Raw genomic sequence first — 9,856 nt, 5'->3', positions numbered from 1 at the left:
ACCGAGGTTTCCACACTCAAGGGTGGAGGACCCTGCTTCTTCCTCTTCGGTGGTACCTCTTGCTCTTCCTCAAAGTTCCCCCTCCCTTCTGCAGCTCGTTATGTGACACAGTGCCCTGAGGTCCTGCCCTTGTCCATCTTCTCATCCCACGTGACCTCCATTGCTCCCTGGGGGTCAGTCCCCTCCTGTATGTGCTGTCCCGACACATTCCTGGGCCTCAGCAGAACGCATCTCACAATCAACGGGTACAGAATGCAGGCAGTTTTCTCCCCACATCAAGGCTCCGATATTTTATGACCTCAGCATTTTTCTGCCCCTCACCCAACTTGTAACTGAGTCCTACACCCTCAGCATCCCTCTGTGACCCTCCCTCCCCTACTGGCCTCTGGTTTTGCAGTTCTCCACGCACTGCTGGGAACGATCTCCCCATTGACTACACTGTCACACCTCCCTGACGTCAACCCTTCAGTGCCTTCATACTTTGAATTCAGGATTTCATCCCAAATCCTTGTCAGGGGGGCCCTTTCTGGCGGGGTCTCTGCCCGCCTCCCCAGCCCTACTCCATCCCTTGGATCCCGTACTCCAGGTCTGTGGAGCTATTTGCAGGCACGTGGTGCACCAGGCTGCCTCACGTTGCTTCCTCTTCACAGGTGCCTCTGTGCTACTTTCCTGGAGCTGTCAAGACAAAATCCCACAGCCCTGGTGGCTTACACAGCGGAAATTTATTTTCTCACAATTCTGGAGGTTGCAAGTCCAAGATCCAGGTGTCGTAAGGGTTGGTTTCATCTGAAGCTTCTCTCCTTGGCTTGCAGACGGCACCTTCTCCCTGTGTCCTCATATTTCTGTCCCTTTTTTGTGTGTCTGTGTCCCTTTCTGCGTCTCTGTGTCCCTCTCTGAGTCTCTGTGTCCCTCTCTGCGTCTCTGTGATCCTTTCTGCGTCTCTGTATCCCTCTCTGCGTCTCTGTGACCCTCTCCGCATCTCTGTGTCCTTCTCCGCATGTCTGTGTCCCTCTCCGCATGTCTGTGTCCCTCTTTGTATGTCTGTGTCCCTCTCTGTGTCTCTGTGTCCCTCTCCGCATGTCTGTGTCCCTCTCCGCGTGTCTGTGTCCCTCTTTGTATGTCTGTGTCCCTCTCTGTGTCTCTGTGTCCCTCTCCGCATGTCTGTGTCCCTCTCCGTGTGTCTGTGTCCCTCTTTGTATGTCTGTGTCCCTCTCTGTGTCTCTGTGTCCCTCTCCGAATGTCTGTGTCCCTCTCCGTGTGTCTGTGTCCCTCTTTGTATGTCTGTGTCCCTCTCTGTGTCTCTGTGTCCCTCTCCGCATGTCTGTGTCCCTCTCCGCGTGTCTGTGTCCCTCTCTGTGTGTCTGTGTCCCTCTCCGTGTGTCTGTGTCCCTCTCTGTGTCCTTGTCTTCACTTCTTATGAGGACAGTAGTAGTGCTAATCCTGAAGGGCCTAATCCTGAAGAACTCATTTTAACTTAATCACCTCTTTAAAAGCCTGTCTCCAAATGCAGTCCTGTTCTGATGTACTAGGGATTCAACATATGATTTTGGCAGAACATAACTCAGCCTATCACACCCAGCCCATCACACTCCATCCACTGGTTCAAAATATATGTCATTCTCAGATGTGAAATACATTCACCCATCCCAACAGCCCTGAAGGTTTAATTCATTCCAGCATCAACTCTAAGTTCAAAGTCTCATCCAAATATCATCTAAATGAAGCATGGACTGATTCTAAATACGATTTTTCCTGAAGCAAAACTTGTCTCAAGCTATGCAAACCTGTGAAGCTAAGACAAGTTATCTGCTTCCAAAGCACAGTGGTAGGACAGGCACAGGACAGATGGTCCCATCCCAAAAGTGAGAAATAGGAAAGGAGCTGGGCGGTGCCTGTGGCCCAGTGGGTAGGGCACTGGCGTCATATAGCAAGGGTGGCCGGTTCAAACCCGGCCTCAGCCAAACTGCAACAAAAGAATAGCTGGGCATTGTAGCAGGCACCTGTAGTCCCAGCTACTCGGGAGGCTGAGGCAAGGGAATTGCCTAAGCCCAAGAGCTGGAGGTTGCTGTGAGCTGTAATGCCACAGCACTCTACCGAGGGCGATAAAGTGAGACTCTGTCTCTACAAAAAAAAAAAAAAAAAAAGGAAAGGAGAGCGGACTAATGTATTAAGGCACTTTAGTGTTTGAATTTTGGGGGTTGAATCAACCTATGACAACCTCTTCCTAGTGAACCTGGAAAATGCCTTTTCCTATTCCATATTCAATCACAGGGATGCCTGTGTGAGACCCTCTTCCTCCCTTGTGTCTGCCTGCACCCAACCCTTATCTGCCTCTAACACCTCATTTCATCTGTTTGAGTATGTGACTGTCTTCCCTGCCAGACTGTGCCTCTCACAGACGTGCGGCCTTTCAGTGGTTCCACCAGTGCCCACTGCACATGCACAGCTCCACGGAAGGGGGGTTTGTGGTTTTGTGCTCTCAGAGCCTAAGGCAATGCCTGGTATGTTGTAGATATTCCAAAAATAGGTATTGACCCTGTGAGTGAACACAAACATTTACACACCAAAGGCATATCCTACCCACACCTTCCAGACTCTGGTTTTCTAGGAGTCTCTGACTGTGTGGAGGTTTCCTTCAAGGAGAGCCCAAGGGGACATCAATACTCCGCCTTCCCCTCAATGGCCAGATCCCAGCTGAGCAACCGTCAGATGTCTCCGGGGCTCCCGGATGACTCACGGAGAGCTTTCTTTGGGAGGAGTGGGAGGAGATGACGGCTGATGAAAATAACCACCGGCACTTGAAGCAGCATCAAGCCTCCGTCAGTGCGGGGAACATGGGGGGCGCATCGGAAGGTTTCTTTCAAGCAGGGAAAGGCAGCCTTCTTCCTTCCAGCTCCTGTGGCTCATTTACGTATTTAGAGAGTTAGACAAATGTAGAGTAAATGAAATAAAATAGCCATTGCTCCCAAGCTGTCGGCTACTCATGCTACGTGGGAACGTTCTTCACAAACTGTGAGGGAGACGCATGTGGGGACACTCAGGGAACATCAGTAAGGGATCATTCATTCATTCTCTTACAAAGGCTCTGCTCTGCCTTATCTCATTGACAACCAGACATAGGGCAATTCTGCAGAAGAAAAAGGCTCAGACAGAGTCACTGAATTGCTTGAGAGAATCATTACAATGTGATTCTCAAAGTTCATGATCCCGGGATCGGCAGCATCTGCAGCACCTGAGACCGTGTAAGATGTGCAAACACTGGCCCCCGTGAGGTCTGCTGGGTCAGAAGCCCTGGTGGGGCCTGGGAGTCTAGTCTGCCTTATAAGATGTGAGAGGGCTCAAATGCATGCCCTATTTTGACAACCCCTGGCTTAGAGTCACACAGTAGCAAGTTAAAGACCCTGGCTGAGAACCCTAGGGTGTCCTTCAGTACTATCCTTCATTGAATACTTGCATGTTAAGAGATGATAATATGTTGCAGAACAACCTTGAATATGAATTCACATTTTAATTTTGCTCCTGCTGCAGTCCAGCTCCACGTCATCTCCAACTTCTTTCCATTCTATTCTCCCGCCCACTCACTCTACTCGGGCCACCCTGGCCTTCTCTGTTTCTTAGACACAGCATGCTTTTTCCCCCAAGGCCCCAGTTCCTTTGCACATACTGTTTCCTCTGTTCAGAATGCCAGCTAGCTTGATTTTTTTCACTTTTTTTTTTTTTATTGTTGTTGCTTTATGAGACAGTCTTGCTGTGTCACCTAGGCTATAATGCAGTGGCGTTATCATAGCTCACTGCAGCATCAAATTAATGGGTTCAAGTGATCCTCCTGCCTCAGCCTCCTGAGTAGCTGGGACTATAGGCACCATGATACCTGACTAATTTTTCTATTTTTTGTACAGATGGGGTTTCACTCTTGCTCAGGCTGGTCTTGAACTCTGGACTCAAGAGATTCTCCCGCCTCAGCCTCCCAGAGTGCTAAGATTATAGTCATGAGCCATCACATTGGGTCTTGATTCTTCTCACTTTAAGTCTCAAGGCAAGCATCATTTCTTTACAGAGAACTTTTTAGGACAAGATAATAGTGCTAACAGATCCTCTGTTTATTTCCACTATAGCATTTGACACTTTCTGAAGTTACCTTACTTGTTTGTTTATTAGAAAGTAACCCCTAGCTTGACGCCTATAGCATAGTGGTTATGGGGCCAGCCTCATGCACCGAAGCTGGCGGGTTCGAACGCAGCCCAGCCCAGGACAGCTAAACAACAACAGTGCAGACACACAATGTCCATACTCAGCAAACATTGGTTGAAAAAATAAACCATGTCTTTTGTTACAACAAGGGGCCTGTTTTGTCTCTGTGGTGAACATATCTTGCTCTTGCTTTGTAAATCTGGCTTTCTCTTCATTAATAAACTTTGTTTTATTTTGTTTAAAAAAAGACAAAAAAAAAAAAAAAAGAAAAAGAAAAAAGACACCACATGTTAGAGGCAACTTAAAAGGAAGAAAAGGTAATTCTTCTATACCCAGTCTAGGCTCTCCTTTGGGGAGTGGACTTTGACTATCAGGGGTACCTGATGGGAGCTGCAGTTGCCACAGGCAGGAGGGAAGGGAAGTTGGCTTTAGATGGGAAGAGTGTGGCTTCCTTGTGCCTGGAAGGACACAGCGCGCTCTCTCTCTCTCTTTCCGTCTCAGTCTCTCTGTCTTTTTTTACTGTGTTGAAAAACACATACAATAGAACCTCCACAGCTTACCACCTCCCTACACTGACCACCTCATGTTGACTTAACTTTCATAGGCTGGACACACATCATGCGCAAATATCAGTGCACTAGGCCTAGTTCCTAATGTCGATCACCTCTGTATGTCCACCAGGTTGTTACAGTCTGATGCACCTTACAAAAGTTCTACTGAGGTGTAAAATCTACCCTCTTAACAAAATTTTAAGTGCATAATTCAGCATTTTTTTTTTTTTTTTTTTGGAGACAGACTCTCACTATGTTGCCCTCAGTAGAGTAATGTGGCGTCACAGCTCACAGCAACCTCAAACTCTTGGGCACAAGTGATTCTCCTGCCTCAGCCTCCCAAGCAGGTGGGACCACAGGAGCCCACCAAAATGCCTGGCTATTTTTTTGTTGTTGTTGCAGTTGTCATTGTTGTTCAGCTGGCCTGGCCTGAACTCGAACCCAGCACCCTTGGTGTATGTGGCCAGTGCCGTAACCACTGTGATAAGGGTGCTGAGCCAAGTACAGCATTGTTAACTAGAGAAAGCAGCAGTTCTCCAGCACTGTCTCATCTTGTATGACTGAAGCTACATACATTGGAAGCAACTCCCTAATTCCCCTTCCTGGCCCCTGGGAACCACCATTCAACTCCTAGCTCCTAGGAGTCTTTTTTTTTTTTTTGGAGGCAGAGTTTCACTTTGTCACCCTGGGTAGAGTGCCATGGCATCACAGTCATAGCTTACAATGACCTCAAACTCTTGGGCTCAAGTGATTCTCTTGCCTCAGCCTCCCAAGTAGCTGGAACTACAGGCGCCCACCACAGCGCCTGGCTAGTTTTAGAGATGGGGTCTCACTCTTGCTCAGGCTGGTCTTGAACTTATGAGCTCAGGCAATCCACCCGCCTTGGCCTCCCAGGGTGCTGGGATTACAGATGTGAGCCACAGTGCCCGGCCCTCTTCTAGGAAGTTTATTACTTTAGACACCTTATATAAAGGAAATCGTGCAATATTTGTCCTTCTGTAACTGGCTTATGTGAAGTAGCATAATATCTTCAAAGTTCCCTTATGTTGCAGCATATGGCAGGATTTCCTTCCTTTTTAAGGCTAAATAATGTCCCACTGTATATATAGGCCACATTTTCTTTATCCATTCATCTGATGATAGACACTTGATTGATTCTGTATCTTAGCTGTTGGGAACAATGCCACAATAATACCAGGAGTGCAAATATCTCTTCTAGACCCTGCTTTTAGTCCTTTGGATAAATACCTGGAAGTGAGATCACTGGATCATGTGATATCTCTACGTTTATTTTTTTTGAGTAACCTCCGTCCTGGTTTTGACAGTGGCTGCCTACCAATGGCACATGCACGTCCCAGCGTCTCTGCATCCTCAGCACCCCTTGTTACTCTCTGTTTTGTGTGGTTTGCTCCAGGCTAGCCTTTTTTTTTTTTTTGAGACAAAGTCTCACTTATTAACCCTCGGTAGAGTGCTGTGGTGTCACAGCTCACAGCAACCTCCAAATCCTTGGGCTTAGGTGATTCTTTTGCCTCAGCCTCCCGAGTAGCTGGGATTATAGGCGCCCACCACGACGCCAGGCTACTTTTTTGTTGCAGTTTGGCCAGGGCTGGGTTTGAACCCACCACCCTCTGCATATGGGGCCGGCACCTTACACACTGAACCACAGGCGCCGCCCAGGCTAGTTTTTTGATGGTGGCGTCTTAGCCGTGTTTGATAGTGGCTTTGGTAGTGGTGAGGTGATGTCTCCTGCTTCGACTGGTGTTTCCCTGATGGTTAGTGATCTTTTTATGGGCGTGTTGGCCACTTGTGTATCCTTTCTGGAGAAATGTCTGTTTAAGTCTTCTGCCCATTTTTAAGTTGGTCATTTGTTTTTTTGGCTATCCATTACCTCTATCTGGCTTTTGATTTTTCCATTTACAAAGCACTCCATGTGAGGTATTGTGAGAAGGCCTTAACATACACAATCTCATTTTATCTTTACAACAACCTTAAAATCCAGATATAATCAGGTTCGCATTTTATAGATGAGGTGTCAAGGTCCAGACAGGCTAAGTCGCATGCCCAAGGTCACATGGCTGGTGAGCCGTGGGGTCAGACCAGACCAGGCTTCCCTGACTCTGAGCCTGCTGTAATTTGGGAGTCCTCACTGTTGGTTGAGAAGGGAGTCTAGGGTAGGGACACCGGCACATTACACAGTCTATTTTCTAAAGCCCAGTGTTCTGGGAAGATGCCAGGTTGGGAGATAGGAACTTGGGGTCTGCTAGTCTCAGCCTGCTCCGGCCAGGTGGCAGCTCCTGGCACAGTCACCTTGTGCTTAGCCTCAGTGACAGTACTGAGAGTTAAGGGATGAGAAGTCATTTTCAAAATCACAACATGGCAGAAAGTAGTGAAGTACAGCGAGGATTAACAAGACTGGTACAGAAACTGTGCCCGCATCTCCCCCTTCTCAGAACCTGGGACTTGTCTCCTGGCCTGTGGCTTACAGGATCTGGGCTGGCCTTGCTTCTGGGGTGTCTGTCCTTAAATGTCCACAGGGGACAGCAGAGAGGGTAGGGAACATCTGCAGCCCAGTGCTGGCCCCTTCTACTTCTCAGGGATCTCCAGGAGGCAGGAGACTGGGGGTGGAGTGTTACAAGGACAGAGGCGTGGGGCTTCCAGGTCCCACTCTGACACAGTCACTCCTGAGACCTCGGGCAAGTTCACCCCAGGGCACTTGATCAGCACCAATTCTTTCCCTGCTCAACTTCCCTTTCTGCTTTGTCCCTGTCCCCCTCCATGTTGGGACCACCCTAATTGTACCCCAGGAGACAACCTGTTCCCTCTGGAGGAGGCTTCTCCTGAATCTGAGCCCATCTGCTCTCTGAGTGTCCAAACCAACATTCAAGCAGGGAGCCATAACGGTTCAGTTTGTGAGACTCTTCACTTAACTAATGAGGTTCAGGGAGGACAGGGGATTCTCCAACTTCACTGTCCTGCCATCTGGTGGATGGATAAGAGGATTATATTGAGTCCCCTCCAGCTGTGGCTGCACAGGACAGAACAGCATTTGTTTTGGAGGATCAGAGAGGGGAGAGTGGTTTGGTGGATGCAACCCTGTCATCTCTTCAAGCCATAATCCGGAGCAGCACACCCCTAACTGCTTGAGATGCTTTCTCAGTAGTTAGGCAAAAATCTGTACAGAATTTGGCACCTGCAAGAATGACAGCAACTTTCTCTAGAGCTTCAGCTCCAAGTGCCGTTAGAAGCTGGACATTGGAAACACTAAAATTTAGAATTCATGCGCTCATAACTCCCAGGTTCTTGCTAACTTACGTTGACACACTGCACTCAGGGTGGATTCTAAAGATTCACTCTAGAGATGTGCTCTCTCTGAGTCAGTTTATTTTGGGAAATGTAGCTCTGAACCTAAAAAAGGTTACTCCAAGAACTCTAGAAATTCTAAGGATGATTACTGAAATCGGCCCACTGCTTCCATCTATTGAAAATGATGTCTCTGGAATTGGTGAAGTAAGAGACTTGGCAGAGATGGGGTAGCTGGGAGAGGCTGGGCTCCTCCAGAAATTAGCTCCTTAGGCAAGTAATAATAAAAATAGTAAGAATAATGGCTAACTGTCTGTTAGAAGAGGCTAGGTTTTGCTGTGACATTCTCCAAGTTAAACAAAGGCTACCCTGGTCAAAGTGGTAAGGACAGGCTTGATTCCATAATATTTTTGCCCCCCCCCCCAGCTTTTGGGCACATGCTTTATTGTACTTTTTTTTTTTTTTTTTGCAGTTTTTGGCTGGGGCTGGGTTTGAACCCACCACTTCTGGCATATAGGGCTGGCACCCTACTCCTTTGAGCCACAGGCACCGCCCTATTGTACTTTTTTATACATCCATTTCCCAAACAAAACATATGTGTTCATTGTTTTAATCCTCATAACTCAGCATAGGACTTGGCACTTAATAGGCACTCAACAAATACTTGATCTTCATAACGTGATCAGTCACGCATCCATAATCCTCTCCTCATAGTATGAAGGCTGATATTCAAGCCCCCATGTAGATTTTCAGGCATGTATAATTCTCAATAAGATATTTTATTAAAGGTGAGAAACAGCTTTAGGTTCAATTCCAAAATCAAGACGACATTCAGGTGATCATGTCAGATGTCTTGGTCATTAAAAGACAAATCCCAAATTATATTTGCCTGCACATCACTTTTTCTCTTTCCTTTATTTTTTCTGTACTTATGAAAGCAAAGTAGTTCTCACCATCTGTACAATATTTGATCCTACAAGGCTTTAATTCAGTTTTTGTCATGTTTTAATTCAGTTTTTAAAAGCTGCATGTCGAGACTGAAGATTATCTACTATCCTCTCTTCTATCTGTATGCCTTTCCTACTTCTTCCTCTGATAGAAATAACTTGGTTTCTGAGTATTTGGTTACAAGAACCACAGAGGACTGCAGTGACTCAAGGATATCAGCCACCACCACGCACTTGATGTTGATAAACTTCCAAAGTGTTCTGAGCATGACTAATTACAATGGAGGGGTCTCCAACTTGAAGAAAATTATAAATGCTTTGGGAGCCCAACTTTAACCAAAGGAGAAAGAATTGCTGGCACCCTCTTCACTGTTATCTACTGGATCTTGTATTCAGGCATTTCAGAGATAGGAACATAGAAACCTGCTACAGCCACAGCCAGGTAACACATTGCAGAAGAGCCTGGTCCTGGAGCCGCAGTGGTGGTCAATTCCGTAATACTCTCGCCATAGGAAAGAGGGTCCAGTGTGCACTGAACTCAGTTTTCCAAAAACAAAAAGCTGGAGACATTTTACACACACACACACATTTGAGACAGAGTCTCACTCTGTCCACCTGGGTAGAATGCTGTGGTATCATAGCTCACAGCAACCTCAAACTCTCAGGCTCAAGAGATCCTCTTGCCTCAGCCTTCCAAGTAGCTGGGACCACAGGCACCTGCCACAATACCCAGGTAGTTTTTCTATTTTTAGTAAAGACAGGGTCTTGCTCTTGCTCAGGCTGGTTTCAAACTCCTAAGCTCAAGCATTCCACCCACCTGGACCTCACAAAATGCTAGGATTACAGGCATGAGCCACTGCGCCTGGC

General features: G+C 47.2%; 1 pseudogene; it reads right to left on the bottom strand.

Annotated features, from left to right (window-relative positions):
- Positions 1-9,052: 9,052 nt before the first annotated feature.
- On the bottom strand, positions 9,053-9,440 carry LOC128571008 (phosphopantothenate--cysteine ligase-like; annotated as a pseudogene).
- Positions 9,441-9,856: the final 416 nt, after the last annotated feature.

The sequence above is a fragment of the Nycticebus coucang genome, chromosome 18 (assembly GCF_027406575.1).
Source record: "Nycticebus coucang isolate mNycCou1 chromosome 18, mNycCou1.pri, whole genome shotgun sequence".
In the NCBI taxonomy this organism is placed as follows: Eukaryota; Metazoa; Chordata; class Mammalia; order Primates; family Lorisidae; genus Nycticebus; species Nycticebus coucang.
Note: the sequence above shows the minus strand (reverse complement) of the source record. Positions and strands in the feature narration are given on the sequence as shown.